This window comes from Syngnathus leptorhynchus, chromosome 4, assembly GCF_054491065.1.
Source record: "Syngnathus leptorhynchus isolate UIUO chromosome 4, UIUO_Slep, whole genome shotgun sequence".
In the NCBI taxonomy this organism is placed as follows: Eukaryota; Metazoa; Chordata; class Actinopteri; order Syngnathiformes; family Syngnathidae; genus Syngnathus; species Syngnathus leptorhynchus.
The window spans coordinates 14,099,249-14,118,107 of NC_141198.1; the positions used below are offsets into that span (position 1 = coordinate 14,099,249).

Genomic DNA, 18,859 nt, shown 5'->3' on the forward strand with positions numbered 1-18,859 from the left:
CTTGACAATAGAAGAGGCAGGCCGTTTAACCGCACTGTCCGAGATCCGGCTCGAAAGCATGAGTCACTGTCCTCCCCGCTCTCTGATATTCAAATTGCAAACATATTGTCATTGAGAGGAAAGTGAAGGAAAGCAGATGAGGTTTTAGCATGTGTTGTTTTAATGCTACCACGCAGAACAGTGGCGTGTCACTGCTTAGCGTTTCGTTGGCCATTTTAGAAAAACTCAATGGCAATTCAGATTACATCATCGGTTTGGAAACGGGGTTATTAGTGAATGAAATTGACAAAAGAATTTAAAACTAAAGTTGAAATAACATTTTCCTGAACAAAAAAACATTTTAAAACGTTTTTTTTTCAAAAAATGATAAAACGATGTTACATAGTTACAAATATCAATTAAACTGTGAGCCACAAAAAGATGGCTGACTTTTAACTTAACTTGTTCTATATTTTTAGTTAACAACAAATTATAAAAAAGTTAATTTTTTCAAATCCAATGCAGCTAGATATGCAAAATATTTACATTTGTTAAGAACATTTGAAGTGAGAGCCATCACAGTGGTTTTAATCCCAATTGGCATCTAAGACTTCCAGCATCCAAACATGTCAAAAGCCTCAAACTGACCTTGCCATGGATACAATCTGCATCAAGTCATCTGACTCCCAGCACATAAATGATATCTGATGTAACAGCACATGACAGGTAGAACCAGCCCCAAAACACAGATAGTAGATAGCTGGGAAGAAAATAGACACAACATATGCTAGCCCTCAGGCCATGTGTGCTTTATAAAGCCCTATATTGTACTGCTATACCATTACACTAAGTGCAACTACATTTACATGACATGTTACCACTTCTTGGATAACCAATAACAAAATATATATTTACATTTAGTTTGAAGTTGGCTATGTTTTATGATTTTATATGAATGGGCACATTTCTGCACACTAAAATGGGCAGATAGGCATCTCTGCACCTGTATGACCACTTTCCTCCATGTATTAGCAGCAAACCCGCTCCCAAGGCCATGAAAGCTTCTTCAAAGCTTATTACAACTCACATGTAAGGATAGCGTTTCATCAGCTCGGCAGGTAATAAAGTATCCCATTTGTTCCTTTACAAATGACTGCAATTGTGAGCACGCTCCCCATACATGTCCAATGGTGAGATTGCTATCATTTTAAAAAGGTAACCAAAGCTACATTACTTGTGAGGTCCTTTACCCTCCCCCTTTAGTTCTTTCTGGATCCATCCCACTCTGACAGATATATCTCCTTTGAGCTCCATTTACTCGAGAGCTACGAACCAACCTCCCCTCTGTGTGGGTTTGTTGATATATATATATATATATAGAGAGAGAGAGAGAGAGAGAGAGAGAGAGAGAGAGAGAGAGGGGGAGGTATATTCCATATATATAAGGAAATAACATTTTTCGAGGTGAACGCCATGTTAACGCTTCTATTGATTAATCTGGTCATCCATTCCTTCGTAATCCACACATGGGGAAGAGCCATTTTTAAAGGCTGTAAAAAGCTCCTGAGAATCAGAGAATCAATAACTTTCCCAACTACAATTCTCTTTTATAACGGTATTGTTTCATCATGGTGTAAAAGTGAAAAACAGATGACATTTTGTTTGGTTGGCCACATGTTTAGATAAAATGTCAATAAAGTTTGGATTGACATTTTATTTAGTTGTCACAGCATGAATCAAGGTCAGCTTTTCCATTCCTCACGTCATGCTCTTTTAGAGATGAATCATCAAAATTGGGTCGATTTATACAAAACCCAGATGGATCAAATTGACCCAAGCGCTAGATTGTTTCAATTGAGCTTTGTAAAAGCTGATTCTTGCCTTTAAACACATCATGTCATTCGACTGCGTAGCTAATTTTGCGGCCGGCCAATGCATTCCACCAGTCTCCTTTTCAATTGACCGGTGGAGCATTCCAAATAACAATCAATTCATTAAGGCACCTCCTCTCGTACTTTAGTGGCAAAGTAGTCACAGCTCGGGCTACATTTACTCCATTAATTAGCCCCCGTGTTACAGGCCGGGAGGTTATCCGAGCGTCGGGCGGCGAGAGTCGCGCTTTATTATGCAAGTGGCGCAGCTAGGTAGAGCTGGCGCGACACGCTAATTGAGGCCACGGAGGCTGCCTCACACAGACGGCTGCCGAATGGGAATGGAAATAGCGGGAGACCCTCGAAAGCCATCACACCTCATCAGAAATATCAAATATTAACCATAGGAGTATTGAAAGGGAGAAAATCTTGCAATAGTTTTTGTGTGCCTTACTGAAAAAGCATCACATACGTGCATCCTTCTATATCGGAAATGCTAAGCTACTTGGAGATAATTAAAAAACACGATTTAAATTCCAACCAAATGATATCATCGGTATGTGTGACGCTTCCTCATTCCTTGTACGCTATCTTGGTTTGTTTATTTAGTCATGTCGGACTCAACCGCACCACGCACACACTTGAGTCCTTCACCTGTTAATGTGTGAAACAAATGACCGCTGCAGTGGCGCCGGCACAAACACATGTCTCATCTTATCAAGCAGCCACGCGCAAACATGTTTGCTGAGCAAGGGCTCAGCAAAGGCCCCACTCTGTGCTTTTATCGAATTCAGAAATGTATACATATACAATATATTGTACATATCATGGACATTTTTAACTCGTGAAAAATCAAACGATGCCCTCCTGCGCTAAAGTTTGCCTCGATAGTCTGCGACAAACAAAAAGTAGAAAGTTCATGCGACTCGAGCGACTTTAAAGTCGAGCTCTCCGTTTAAATGATGACAATAGAATAAAACTTGCCGCTATGTAGGTCAGAGCTGCACCTCCAGTCTCCCTTTCCTCGCTTGCATGTGTGCTGATGTAACGTACTGTAAAAGTGCGGATGAGCTCGGGATGGTGCTTAGAGACATTTGCTTCATTTCTAAAAACAGCAACACTGATATTACCTCACGCGCCAGGTTATGTTTGTTGCCGGTGTAGCTCCAAAACAATGTGAGACCAAGGCCACCGAATCAAATGCGTGGTGGCTTTGTTGAAAATCAAATTCACATGCTCTACCTTTCAACCTCACCTAGTTTTTTTTATTCTTACATAATTAGAACAGCTTTTGTGTCATCGTTCCACTGAGTGCTTTTGGTCTTAAGCCCGGAAACCCGGAAGCGTTTCTAAATGCCGCCTTGATCCGAATGCAAAGAAACACAGTCGGTCAAGTCGTGTAAATGATTAACGGATGCCGAGTCTCGATAGCCTCTGCTCTTGTAATACCTTCTTATCTAGTTACCAGGTGAGCTAACCTTACCGGATCTCATGTGCGGTGCATGAGATCACATGTTCTTTCTTATGATCAGATCCAATTGAGAAGACTCCTCCAATGATGTTGTGTCACATGACGTAAGCCATGCCTCAGCTTCCAAACTTAATTAAAAGGTCAAGAGTTCAATTCTCGTGTCATCGATACATTTGGGGGGAATAATATTCTCACGTAAAATGAAAATTGCACTGAAATACATTATGCACTGATTCAGAATGCGAATGCTGTAGTCAGGAAATCCACACAGCGGCATTCATAGTCTTTACACAAACACACACACAAACGCACACACACACACACTGTATTCCACATACAAAGGAGACAGACTCACGGTTCACACACCTTTGCAGACCCACAACCATTGGCTTCTTGGCAAATAAGCTGAAAGGGCCCCCGGTAGACGCTGATGAATGAGTCAAGCCAAGCATGCTGCGAACATTATCAAGAGTGGGGGGGGGGGGTGAATGAATACATTATCATGCAAGGCACTTCTCTCGCTCACTCGCTCGCAGCTTGTCACTCTTTCCTACCCGTCAAGACTCTGCCGCCTCACGACAGGCCAGCATGCGGCCCGGCTTTTGTGCGCATTAAAAAAGGGCCGCTCGGATGTAGAAGCTTATTTATCTTGGCTTAATCATCCTCACTGTCGAGGCATCAGCCTCTCACTTCCTGTCTACTTGGCCAAATGTCCAGACACTTTCTATTAGAGGCTCTGACAGGCTGGCTTCCTTCTCTCGCTTCTCTCCACTTAGATATCCTGATTGCTTCCCATTGCCGCGACCCGTCCAACACCTGGCAGTGCGCTCGCACTTGATAGCTCGATCATCATCGGCGCTGTCTGTCATTCGGCTATTTTCCGGCTTCGGCCCAAGATGCGATGCTTAAAAATCACATTGGATTAATTGCGTTTAGCAATGCTTTCTCTGGTTGCGATCAATATCATACCATCAACGTGTTTGCTGCTGAGATAGTCATGAGAAATCACAGGACTTTGTCAAGGCATGAACTTTTTTCATCAGCATCATCAAGAAAACAAATTCTGCAACAATAAATAGTCATCCAAACATATTTCATAATCCTGAATTGCCAACTGTGCTAGTTTTGTGTTATGGCACACAACAATGAGCTAATAGTGATGCTAATAGTGATGCTAATCTAAGATTCAAGACTTTAGCTCTGTTTCTTTTTTTCTTAGGTTTTGGTTGGGTTTGTCTTAAAATTCAGAACCCATGACGTGTGGCCTGATACTTTATGTAATATTCCTAATTTTTTTGTTTGTTTAGCAATCTTAAAATATAATGCTAATGGTCACCTTATTGTAAAACATCATCGTAAGCAAGTGTTCTATTTCTTGATCCCTGGTGGCACAAAACAAAAAATCAAGCACAAGATATTTCGTGCACTTGTCATCTTTTTTTGTTTCATGTGTCAATCACTGGGCCTCTGAGAACGACGAGCGATGTCACATTTGCTTTTAAAACGAAAAAGCTGCCACCGAGCGTAATCCAGGTGACAGTTTGTTTATCTTTCAACAAAGCACATTTAAACAAACCAGACAAAAGTGTTTAGTCGGAGAGATGGAGGATTTCCCTGACTGTCACAGCAGCCACCAGGCAGATCAGGACTACGTGTAATGTAATGTACTCACGTATGCGTGTGTGTATTTGAGATGTGAGTAAGTCTTTGTGAGGCCTCCACTCAGCAGAGTGATGATAAGTACTCCCAGCCCGGCGCTCCGCATGAGCTGATGGACAGACGGGCTGGGAACACTGGGGGCCTTGTGGCCACGGCCAGCATGTGTGTGCATGTGTGGGCACTGTGGTGACGGGATGGGGGGGGGGGGGGGGGGGGGGAGTGAGTGGGGACGTGAGAGGTACTTGGCAGCATAAGTCACAACGTTTCCACCGGCCACGCCACCCGAGCGTGCCACATGGCTGCAATTTGTTCATTAACTATGTAATAAATGTACGCGCACACACAGAGGTAATATTGTTCCGAGTTCTGCCTGATTGGATTGTGAAATGGAGGATCCTCCAGGGAATGGCTCAAAGTCTGACCGAGACAGGAAGAGGCAGGCCGGATTTTCGAACAAGCTTTGAGACGCAGGAACATATGTAGTCGATAGTTTTCTGTTTGTTTTAAGAGGCACTATGAATATAGCAACTCATAATGTGTTTCATCATTTTTCGGATCAAAATTCAATTCCAACTTTATCGCTTCGTGCACTGGCGCACAATCATTTCGGAAAAAAATAAAGGGCCTTCCCAAACTTTCCCAAGAGCGTTAAATTGCTCCAAATTTCTCAGAGAGACAGATGATTAAGCCTGAAGGGGGTGAATAATGAGTCTGACCCGTGATTGAGTCACTTAATTGATTAAGCGAAACAAATCTGTACTCATTTTTAGCTCATCCGTCCATCCATGCATCCATTTTCTAGTTGGGTCATGAGAGCAGCAGCTTAAACTACTCTCATTTAAATAAAACTGTGAATATTTTTTTATTATTGATATGAAAGCGACCTGCAATCAAACAGCGACCAGTCTGCCGTGGCCCACCTGCAACCCTAACAAGGACAAGCCGGTATAAAAAAAAAAAATGAACGTGAATCCTCAAGTAAGTACAGATCACAGCAGAGCTTTTACTCTCTACCTGGAAGTGATTAATATCAGCCCAAGGCCAATAGCTAGCAATCTGTCATCATCATTAAGCCGTTAGATGAGCAAGAGGAATGCTTGTTACAAATGACCCGGCGGCTAGGATGTCACCTGACGAAGTCCCGTCCGGTTCAGGGCCGGGTTTCGGAGCGCCGTGATGACGGTTGAGATAAAACGGCAGCAGAAACGCGGAAGAGGGAAGTTGGAAAGCGTGGATAATGAGATGAAATCTTCCTTGTGGATGCCGCATGTGAAAGAACCTGTGAGAGAGTATGACCGCTGCTCTGCCGTGAGCATACAGATCATCTTACACGTTGGATTTCCTCTGCTTTGATGACTAAAGCGCACCACACACACACACACACACACACACACACACACAGTCATGAATGCATGCATGGCTGTGTCCAGGCTCAACACCCCCCCCCCCCCCCATTTGGATTAATTCACCTGCTGCACCTGAGAATGCAACCGGCGTGATGTCACCTGCACTCTCATCACTTCAAAAGGTAAAAGAGCACCTCGGTGCCATCAGCACAATGAGCCAGCACACCTTCTCACTTCCTCTAATGGCAGAAGGTGCAGAATTACATAGACAATGAGGCTTTCTTAGGTTACTGCCCACTGGCCCTCCATGCTCACAATGAGAAGTTCTATAGAAGGATGCAGCACAGAGGACGGGAATCACTGCATGAACGTGGCTTCGGCTTGAGAGGACACACACGCGTTTAGCATGCATGTGTGCACCCGAGAGCCGTGTCGCCGCTTGCCAGTTGGCTCCGGCATGAACGCTCCTGCGGGAGAGGCTCACAAGCCGGGCAGGACGCGATAAGATGTGGTGATAGTGCAAGTGGCACATTAGTGTAGTTTTTGCCGTGATCTAGGTCAGGAAAAAAAAAAAAAAGAGAGAAAAAACTAGAGCCAAAATTCAAGCATGGCTTCTTGAAGTAACACAGCTTATTGTTGAGTATGTTATAGAGCAAGAGAAAAGAGAGAAATTAGAAAATGTTCTCAATTGACTTACCTGGTAAAACATTGAAGGAAAAAAAAAGAGGCTTGAATAGGATAGTTGAAGAGATGGACAGACAAGATAAAAAAAAAAAAAAAGACCAGCTGACAAAAAAGTATGGGCTGGCAGACATACAGACAGATAGATGGCGTCATATGATAACGGATTAGTCTCCAACCACAAACATATTCAGGGTCAGAATGGAGGTAAACAAAGAGCCTGGAGCCAAAACATGAGTAAGTACAAGTATTCATTCAGCGCATTCTGAATCTAAATTCAGAAGCGCCGAAGTAAAAGCCTGTAATAGCTGGCTGAATCGAGAGATGTTTTGATAAGCGGGCCCGACCGATATGGAATTTGTGAGGCCGATACTAATTCCGATATTTCGTGGAATAAATTCCGCTGAACAATGAAATGGCTGAATTATTTTGCTTGGTTGACGTGGCATGTGGAAAATTCGGTTTGTGGCTAAATAACCAGATAGATTGACCAATGGACTGAGAAGTAGGTTTGGATTTAGTGTATTGTGACAGATGGATACAAATACTCCTTGCGTTGGAAGGTCCTTCCCACATGGCTTCCCTTTGAATCCATCATATGATTTCAACCTGATCTACCATCAAAACGCACAGGTGAGCATGAAACAGTAGGCCTGGACCCGCTCGTCATGCACATGGTCAAATAAGCGGGTGTTTAATGTGCCGAAATACACCAGAGGAGCGGCGGAGCCTCAATCTGAAAGCTTGGGAATAGATTCAGAAGCAAACAGCAAAGCAGCAGCAGCACTATTTGCCAGGGAGAGCATGAAAAGATGCACGTGCAAAAGAAACGGTGGAGGCTTCACCGCTGAGATAAAAATGGAATCCATTTTGGTTCCCGAAGCACACTTCACATAGCGCCGGGACCCGCTCGATGCGTTTGGTCGCCATTGGCGCTTGGATGGCTTCCCCTCCACTCGCTCCGTTCCAATTGTTCTGCCTTCCCCTCACTTATCATTTCCTCCGGTCACACCTCTTTCCTTGAATTCCTCTCTCTCTTTCTCGAGGCAGACGGGCCCCCCCCCCCCCCCCCTCTTTGACAGTCACAGGTCCTGAAACTATGGCAACGGAACGAGAGGGAGCAAACGCTCTCTATGATTAATAGATGAGAGATGAGGTGCCAATCGTTCAAGCTCGGGGAGGAGGGACGGATACACGGCAACAACAGCGTGCAAACATGTATGCACAGTCACACACACGGGAACAAGAGGCCACGCCCTGATTTGCTGAGGTGATGCTTGTTTCATAAAGAACGTTAGTACCATTTAGCCCTCCATCCATTTTCTATATGGCCCTATCCAGTTATGGGAGGCTGTACAGGAGACATGGTGATGGGTTGATTTTTTTTACATTTGTTTCCATTGTAACACGGTTGTCCAATTATAGGACTTTTTGATTGTCCCTTCAGTGTTTCCGTATCCAAATTTGTCAACCAAGCAGACATTTTTACATTGCGATAGAGGCTATCAAACTGTGGAGTACATTTTGAAGACTAAGTGCTTATTCTTAACTTTTCTGATTGTGCTAGGCAAATGTAAATATGTAATTATAAAACCAGGCGCATCACACTTAGGGAATCCCTGCAGTAGAATATAAGAAAAACAAAAGCCTCCTTTGAAACCAATAGAGTGGGATTACGACACTGAAGGCCTTATGTGTTCATTGTTTAAGGCGACCGTCAGCTATGATGTCACACTATTTGCGTAGTAGGAGCAGGGATCACCATTCGGCATGTACTAGTCGAGGAGGCTTCGGTACAATATCGTGACAGGCTGAACTAAACTTTCCTCCATTTTTTCTAGTTACTCCTATTTGCTATCTTAGGGCTTTAATCGTTTTTGCTATTTTACGGCTTGACTTGCAGCACCACAGACAGTATCACCTGATTTTCAAAATAAAACTCCTTTCATGCTCTCATGGTCAATCAAATCTTTCTTTGTTTTATCCGTCGATTGGGGACGGCTGCTCTAATGTATAGTTTGAGACTTCAAGGCCACTCATTCATCCGTCTACTGTCAAGTGATCACACAAAGCACTGCTGCTACTGCTGCTTCTGGATTATCTCCGCTAATGCATCCCCCCCTCTCCGTTCCATTTGTCTAATGACAACCAACCCAACTCGGCCGTGACAAAAACATTTCCACATGTTCCACGGACTTACAGTGAGCATTTAAAAAAATAAAACAGCAACAATTCCATGATGTTTTAAGCTGATTGTAAATGCTCCAGGATGTTTGATGCTTTTTTTTTTTTTATTTTCATCCGCAGCCCATTTGGCCAAGTTGAACCTATAAAACGCATCTCCAAGTCGACGGGCTGGCATTCGAATTCACTTTGTATTAAAAACAACAAAGCCTCGCCAGGGACCATCAGACAAAACACCAACGAGCCACCCAGCCAATTCTGTCATTAACTTGCAGCGTGTGAGAGTTTTTTTGCCCGCTCCTTCATGCTTGTGGCATTTTTGGCATCTGAAAAGCGCTCAATCACTTATGCTAATGTAACAAGGATGCCCATTGTTTTTAGACATGGACTTGTATTCATTAAAGCCGCTCGAACGAGCACAATGGAGCTTAGAAAATGGAACGTCATGTGTGCATGTGTGTGTTTTTGTGTAACGTCGATAACATTTCACAGCAAGTGATTAGCAACTGATTACAATGTCAGTGAGCCTTGTGGTGAATAAAGCCACTGTATGGCAAGATCCGTTCTCATGGTGTTCACTGTGTGGGAGAAGAATAACTATAAGAAGAAAATCTGGAACAAAGACAACTTTTTGAATCAGAACCCATATTAGATAACCTCAGCAAAAATCGCCAAATGTGCCGTGTAACATTTAGAAAAATAATGAAAGCATCTTTCATTACACCAGAATGTATTTCCAAGACAGAAATGTGCAAAACATATATGATTATACGTTATTCCGAGTCTCGCTATTAAGGCGGTTTTGCCTTTCACTGCTTTCCATCAATGTAGCTGCAATTTTCCGACAGAATGTGAAAATGGGTCAAAGTAGGCTTGAGGAACAAACAAGTGCTTTTACTTGCACTAATTTTGAAGAGTCGTTTATTTTTCACTCATTATTGCTCCTGTATTTTTTTACCGCAACACTGGGGGGGGGGGGGGGGCTGATGAATAAGACTAATATTCAGAAGTGTTGTACCATCAAAAGAATTGGAAGCTTTTCGTGTCATGGTGGCAAGGTCCTTGATTCAAATCTCATCTCCCATGAGGCGTTAGATTCATTCAAGACTCTCAATGCAGATGCGTTAATGTGTGCTACAACCTTAGTCCAGCAAGTACAAAAGGGTTTGATACTGTCCTGTTGAAACGAGGAAAAAAAAATAAAAAATCATCAGCAAGCCCACACACTGAGGGTGTGCATTAATAAAACATGGCTGCCATGAAATAGGCATAAACGCAATGACTACTAAACGCCTCGGTATAGACTCTCATTGAACGAGCGGTGACAGTTAACAGTGGCTTGACTGGCCTCATTGTTTAGAGAAGGAGGCCAATTCATTTTGAAAAGAAGCAAAGCCATTTATCAATTATTCAACGCCACTGTATTCAGGCAGCGTATTTCCTCGAGTGGCACATTTAAATAGCAACTCGCACTCCCGTTGGTCCCCCTTCTTTTCTTTCTCTTTCACACACGCAGTGTGACAAATACACATCAGTCATAGACAATTGCTATTGTTAGAAGATCGGCGGATCAAACGCACCACCGTGCCACGCTCCAGCATGCAGCTTTACTGTAATGCATCTTTTCGCAATACAACATGTCACCGGATGAATTGTTACAAGGCAGATAAGCACTGTTTGGGCTTTGTGTTGTTGTTGTCTTTTTTCCCTGTCTCTGGAAGGTAGCCTGGCCAGATTTACACCTTTTCTCCAGTATGCCTTGAGGAAATCTTATGTGCCCAGAAGGCAATGGTTTAGAAAATGATTTTTATTTTATTTTTTTACAAAAAAAAGAAAAAAAACTTGCAGTTTTACATGAGAATCTATCAATTGTTCAAAGCCAACGTATTAGGGTCACACAGGTGTCCCCAAAACATGTCTTGTATTTTTTTTTTTTATCTTTAAGGTTGTTTAAAAAGCACACAAAAAACAAAATTTTGTGAGCTTGAAAGAAAGAGAGAAAATGGAGCGAGACAGAGACAGTGATGGAGAGAGAGAGAGAGAGAGAGAGAGAGAGAGAGAGAGAGAGAGAAAGAGAGAGAGAGAGAGAGAGAGAGAGAGAGAGAGAGAGAGAGAGAGAGAGAGAGAGAGAGAGAGAGAGAGAGAGAGAGAGAGAGAGAGAGAAAGAGAGAGAGAGAGAGAGAGAGAGAGAGAGCACTTGGAGTGTTGCCTGGGTGTTGTCATTACGCGCTCTCGTGTGTGGCTTGTGTGTGCCCCCCCCCCCCCCCCCCCCCCCCAACCCCGGAGGTTGTTTAAAAAGCAGCAGAAAACAGCATGAAGAGAACTTTTCCAAAGAAGACATTTCGTTAGCTCTTGCAACATTGATACTGTTCATTTGACTAGAGCAATAGTGACCACTAATGGTTTCCCTGCACCATGCACATGCAATCCCTGAACACACCCCAGCATAAGCAGCCAAAAGCTGCTACACCACACTTGAACCCGGTCAGAACAATACACGGTCAATAGGTTAAAACATATGGTCAATAGGTTCATATCGCATTATGGATCATTTAAGCAATCCCGATTCATGTCAATGGAGACGTTTGCAGTCATTGATTTGCTTCATGTCTGGATGTAAATCAGTGCTGTCATTTGAATAACATTCAATAAAGGAGAAATGTGTTGGAATCATTTCAAAAATGATATATATATATTTTTTTATCCACATTGGGTTTGTTGAAGTTTATGAGATTCTTAAACCAACAGTAAACAATAATTTGGTGAAGAGTCTTGCTTAAGTTCCTTTTGGTAATTTTTTTTTTTTTTGGATGAAAAATGACCTCATTGCTGTTGTTTTGTGAATTGAAACTTAATAATTTGTAATTGTGTAGTCCTCCTGAAAATGACACTTATATTCCATGTGGATAAACAACCTAAAACGGAACACGCTCGGATATGAGCTCCAGAATAAATGGAAGAAAAAAAACACAGCGCAATCACTATTTGTCTTCAAATGTCAAATTCAAACTTTCAAATCGCTTTATAAATAAGAAAAGTAAGTTGTTCAAGTGGAAAGTGAGCCTTGCTGGCCGGTGCACTTGACGCCCGGCTTAAACACAAACCAAGCCCTCCTCCCTCCCGTACGGGGAGGCAGCGAAAAGAGCGATTCAAATAAAAGGCAATAAAGGCGCTCGGAAGTTCAACAAATACAATGAAATCTTACCTTCAGCTCATGAATGGACAGATCTGGTAGCGGTTGCTCGGTTCTTGTCTATTAGTAATCCATAAAAATGTGATTGTTAACGCAACGACTCACAACAATACGAGCGCTACTTTTCTCTTGCGCGTCTCTTCTTTTCGTGTGCGTGTGTGTGAGCGTGCGCACGGCGCTCAAATCGGAATATCCATTTGGAAATCCGCACTAGAAAACGAGAAGAAAAGGTGGAGGAAACACACGCGGATGGAATTAAAAGTGTCCCACGGGAATAGTGAAACGGGAGTCCCGGTTGTGGCGACGGTCACTGAGGTGCGCACAGGCTCGTCCACGACAGCCGCCGACGGTCATCCTATTTGGGGATGAAGCTTCTTAGCTGAGTGGAGCTGGAGCGCAGGCGAGCCCAGCTGTCAGCCACCCGCCACACACACACACACACGCACACACACACACGCGCACACACACACACACGCACTGGGAGGAGCTACTCTCCGGAACGAGGGGCTATTGTGTCAATGGGTGCCAGTTATGGACAAGTGTATTTCTATTTTTACGCACGGAGGAGAAAGCCAGGGCTGCTAATAATAGTTGGGACTCTGGGAAGAAGAGCGAGGTGTGTTTAAAAACGGGACTCGCGCTGGATGAACTGAGCAAACAAGAGCTGCAATGCACGATAGTGCAGGTGTCAAACTCAAGGGCCGCTACTCGTTTTTCGTGCGCCCCAATTGGATTTGCATATGTAATTTTGGCAGAATTGCCATTTTCGTCACTTTTTAAAGATATTACAAGCATTTTATTTTATTTTATTTTATTTTAACGTAAACAAAATGATGGTATAGGGTGATATGTTTGTTCTTTGTAATGTCAGGCTGGCTGTCTTTGTTGCTTTGAAGGCTTTATGTACTAAAACCTAAAGAATTCACCATTGTTACATTGTTAGCTACCGTATTTTCCGGACTATTTGGAAAGTTCCAAATTCCTAAATTTAAACTGGCCCGAAGCATTGTGAAATCAATCATAAGTGGCCCGCTGAAGACGATGAATCATGAATCAAAAAGACTATGGATCATTATTTTGTGATTTTAAAGTAATGTTTTGTGTCTGAAGTTGAAATAAAAAAAGATAAAATGGAGAATAATTTGATTTGGATACAAAATCTGACATGATGCATTAATGGTGCGCGTTATAGTCCGGTGCGCCCTATATAAGGACAACGTTTTAAAATTGGCCATTCATAATTCGGTGCGCCTTATAGTCCGAAAAATACGGTAATCTAATATAGCTGGCCATTGAAGGATCAACAAAGACCATGCTTGATTCATCAAAGGTAACAAATAAACACAGGCGCACAACTGACGCAGAGTCACTCGACACGCAGAGTCGCGAATGGTTTAGCCACTTAACAGCCAGCCAAGTCAATACGCTCATGATTCGCTGACTCTGAGATCACTCAACTATCTTGTTCAATGGCAATGTGAGTTAGGGGACTAATGCGATAAAGCTAATCAAATCACTGACCCCTTTGGTCACATGCTGCAATGAGGCCCGAGGCATGCCCTATGCTATTCTTCCATTTGCTATAAATAACACTTATCCTGTTCAGAGGAGAGATTGGACTCTATTGAACGACAAATATAGTCGGGCGAAAAATACTCAATGAAAAGCGGTGTTCACACCTATGGGCAATTTAGAGTCTTAAAAAAAACGACCATTTTTGGAGAGTGGGATGGCTACATAGAGAGAAAGAGATCCAAACTCCGGCACAGAAAAAACGAGATAGGAACCCAGAACATTCCCGCTGTGAGTTCCGAAGAGCCCAAGCTCATATATTTTGCTTCGCAGTGAGGTCGCGGACAAACTGACCTCCCTGCAGCAAAGCGCTCCAATGCACCTTTTTCTTCTTTTTCTTTTAAGTCCATGCAAACAACGTTATGATTCAAAGCATCTGCTGAATGTTTTTTAAGTCTCATGTCTGACAGTTCTTCCATGTTGTAGGTCAACGACCCCTCCCGTTATCCAGTGGGTTCCACTACACACAAACTTGCTTTTACAGCGGGGATGGGCAAACCGTGGCCTGCGGCCCCCATATGGTCCTCTCCATTCTTTCATATTCCATTTTTTTGGTTCTGACTTTATTTATATTAATAAATGCACTATGCAGTTTATTAGTTTATTGTAAAAAATAAAATACTGAAAATACAAAAATGAAAAGTTTTATAGATACATTCAACATTCATACTTTTGATTTAATTGGTTTTTGTATTGCATTGAAACCGTTTTTCCCCTGATCTACAAATGACCTGACCCATCTGTTCATCTTAAAAAAAAAAAAAAAAACCTGAGCTAAAAAATTTGCCCTCCCCTGTTTGAAAGCCACCGAGGTCGAATTTCTCCAATCGTATGCTCGGATCTTATCAACAGGGGCCATAAAGTAAAACCGCTTAATAACAACTGCTATGTTCAAAATGTTACACGGTACATTTAGACTACAAACTTTTAAGCCTGCGGCCAAACCAAAACCAGAAACTATTTGTCAAACAAGTAACAGAAGCAAGCTCCAAAACACATGCTGCTCAATTGCACATATGTGAATAAATCTATCTTCCACCCCCCCCCCAAAAAAAACACTTAAAATATAAAACAATAAAAATCTGAAACTAACAAGCCACCTGAACATAACAGTTCTATGTGCAAACATTGTGTGTTGTAATTTCACTTCTGCCAGGCCCCATTGCCGTCTTGTTAGCGTAGCGACTCAGTACAGAAGTGCCTCCCCGTGGCGCCGTGCCAAAAAGTCGACAGTACTCTAATGGCCTGGTGCCTGCGAGTCCTCTCTTCATCACTTCATTTGGTTTAAATCTGTTCGCCAACATGCAATGGAACCCGGAATGCAGACTCAGGTTCGTTAAAACACCTTATTGCTAGGAATGCATTCATTTTGCATTGTAGCCCAATAATAATGCATTGTTATGAGACTTTTCTCCGTGAGGCAAACATATAAACCACTTGTCCACCGTGCTACCCTAACTCTAGTAAATATCCATTACCCGAATTAATTTTCGTTCATGTTTCCTTCTGGAAAGATTTTCCCATTCTCTCTGCATTGTGTGTCTGTCAGCTATCTTGAATAGTTGCTCTTCATTTTCAGTTTCAATGAGTTCATCTTGCTCACTTCTTTCGTCATCACTCAGTTTAACCGTCCGTGTCTGCCACAATCACCAAAAGCGGTCCCAGGCACATTCGGGACTCTGTGCGGAGACGAGGTGGTTGAAATAGAGCAACCATCACAGGCTAGAATGGGCACAGACAGGAGGCACACACTGGGAATTCTTCAGAAACTCAGCTTGGTTCCACACTGAGTCTGTTCAACTTCCTGACAACTCGTTCCTTCATTTCTTTATTCTCTACCAACTTTTGGTAAAATATTACTTCCCCAACATCATCTTCAACTCTCTCTACAAGCTTTGAGCTTGCTTGGAACCGAGCAATGTTATTTATTTATTTATTTATTTATTTATTGTTTTATTTATTTATTGTTTTATTTATTTATTGTTTTATTTTGATCTCCCATCTAGTTGAAGAACAATGCATTTTCTCTGCCTGTCACTACACATCACTGTCATAGATGAACAATGAAATTATTATTCCCACAAATACAGTGAAGACTTCTTGATCCTTGTTATGATAACATAACATGGTTGTATCTAAAAGCCAATTCAATGTGGCAGAGCATAAAAGTGTCTGGTACCTTTCCTCTGTCTACATGAACGAACAATGGAGCCGGTTTATTCTAGCCATAAGGTAGAAAAGAATAAACATGGACAATTTGTGGCTAGCGCATACCTGCTGCCTGCTAAAACTTTCCATATGCGGCTTCTGTCGCATAGGAAAGTATCACAGCACACAATAGTCCTTTCTTTGTCCATGAATTGTTCCAAACCGCTCTCTGATTTTAAATTTGGATTTATGCGATGGGAGCGCTTGACGTTCATTCATTATTAGAGTGCAGGTGTACCTAATATTGTGCCCGGATATGAAACTTAAGCATTACAGTGACTTTATGCATTTTGATGAAGCGGGCCCCTCCTGCTGCACGTTTTTTTTTTTTTTTGTACATCTCGATATGTCACCTTTTCCTGGCGGAGGAGGCGTCAAAACAGTCACAATCAACAGTAATACAGGCTGCAATGACATTCGTCAGGAAGTCGGCTTTATATTTAACACAGAGCTACTGTTGCCCCGGAGCGTTTACTACCTGACAGTAATCTCGGGGAAGTGTCACTCACATGCGCCGGTGTGCATGTAATACTTGTACACACACACACACACACACACGTGCGGCAGACACAACCCCGCACAATGCAACCCACAGTTCTTCGCAGCTCTTGGAACGAAGCGTACAAAAGTGATTGAGTGGGTTGCCCCAGTTATGAATTTAATGATGCCAGGATCTCTCGCCCACACACAGACACGAGTGTGCAGCACCAACAGACACACAGACTTGGATAGGTTTTTTTGCAATGATAATTAATAAGCAATGGTAAATATTATTCGACGTACAAGTCAGCCAGTGCCACCTTGGGTAATTTGAGGTACCATTCATTTGTCAAGTGACATTTTATTACAATTTAAGAGGAGGATTTCATTTTTTTTTTTTTACCACGAACATCGATGGGGTTCAATACAGTCAAGTATAGGTTGAGAATGAGTTTGGTGTGTGTGTGAAAGAGAGAACTCGGGTATCTGTTGCCTGCAATGGCGAAATGATGTAATGCATAGCCAAATAGAGTGCACGCACACGAAGAAGACATACTGTCAGTAGGCAGAAGCTTCCTCTGTTCATGCTGGTTTGCATGAAAGGCATAAATAAGTCAGCATTTCTGCATGATAGGTCTGTAACTAGCAGTGACAGTTAGAGAGCATCAACTTTTAGAATCTCAGATGGGACTTCTTGTGCGTCTGTGTGGGGGTGACTGGACCGGACGGGTTGAGTGCATGTGCATGTGTCCGTCATCTACCTCTTGAGGGCTAAAGGAGACTGAAGCTCCAGGGAGCGAGTGCTTTTTGACGTCAATTGCAAATGCACTGGGAAAGGCTAACCATAGAGTATTTTCTTTTTTTCAGAATGGTGGGAGCTATGTTCCAATCTCAAGCCCTCCGCTGTGTTTTTGTGGGTTTTTAATAGGCACTCCAGGCTCCTCCCACATTCCAAAATAAAGCAGGTGAGGTTCACTGAAGACTAAATTGCCCATAGGTATGACGGGAGTGTCTATATTTTGTGTGATTGACAGATGACGAGTCCAAGGTGTAAGGGAAGGAGGGTCACCTACCTGTTTTTGATGGTCATGGCGGTTTTGATCATCTCGGCACGCGGGTCGCCAAAAAAGGGAGATGATGGATAGGGTTGAGCTGAAGAAAAAAAAACAGCAGAACAAAACATTAAGAAGAAGGCCAAGGACAAGAGGACATGTTTATTGCGAGGGAAGCGTAATGAGGAAGAGATTAAATCAGGGTGGAGGCAGGAAACACACACAAAGGGTAAGCAAATGGAATTGATGAAAGACTATTTTTGAATAGGTTGTATACAACTAAAGTTTTTGTGGCAGTGCTCTTCATTTATATTATTAGACATAAAAAAATATATAAGAATAGCAAAACAAATTGCTTTCTAACAATGAAAATATTGATGTCATGGTCCTCCCTAAGTTTGGCGATGAAAATGACGTATGCACCCCCCCCGAACCAACGAAATAGATTATTCCCTTGCAAAAATCCAGTGCAGGATGGAACTGATTATGGGAGCATCACTCGGAAGGAATACATTGGCATAGAGGAAGGAAACAGATGTTCCCTTGATATTTCACATGACGATCCAAATCTTTATTGCAGCTGTTGATCCCCACGCAGACCTGACCCCCGTCGTCTCAAGTCTCGGTCTGAGCCCGGGACCAGGGGAAAAGGTGGTTATGAGTGATTTGATGGCATGTACACATGAATAAGTCATCCTGCGTCTGCGCACACACTCGTGCCGCTCATCTATTTTTCAATCTGACTTCCATTCTCACTCGCGTTGTGTCTGCTCACCCGGCGGCCTTTATATTTGTCTTTTGTCTTATTTGTTAGGTAAATCTATCTCTCTTGTAGTGTGAAAATAGAACACAATAAGTTGTACGCGTTTTGTTGCTCAACTGAGTTTGTGAGCTGAATTATTTGAAAACAAAGCCGTTGATTTGGGTGACATTTTGACAGAATTGCAAATTGTAAATATATAAAAAGAAACTTTTTGCCACTTGTGTTCATTTTGTGAACTTGTCAGTAATATATGATTTGTTTGGCCTTGGAAAAGGTCTGAGCGTTACAAAATATCATTCCGCTGCGATCTCTATCTCCTGCCTTGTCTTTTGAATGGAATACAGCTGCGAGGGAAAGGCTGACGGTAAAAAAAAAAAAAAAAGGTTGTCTTTCTTCTGGT

General features: G+C 42.5%; 1 protein-coding gene across 2 annotated transcripts in view; it reads right to left on the bottom strand.

The window, feature by feature from the left end:
* Window positions 1-12,831, bottom strand: part of sema6a (sema domain, transmembrane domain (TM), and cytoplasmic domain, (semaphorin) 6A) — an 81,806-nt gene extending 68,975 nt beyond the window's left edge. For both annotated transcript variants that reach the window (XM_085908960.1, XM_085908959.1), the window contains exon 1: window positions 12,397-12,831. The gene's annotated coding sequence lies outside the window, so the exon portion shown is untranslated. The remainder of the gene's footprint in view (window positions 1-12,396) is intronic.
* Between the last annotated feature and the right edge of the window lie 6,028 nt (window positions 12,832-18,859).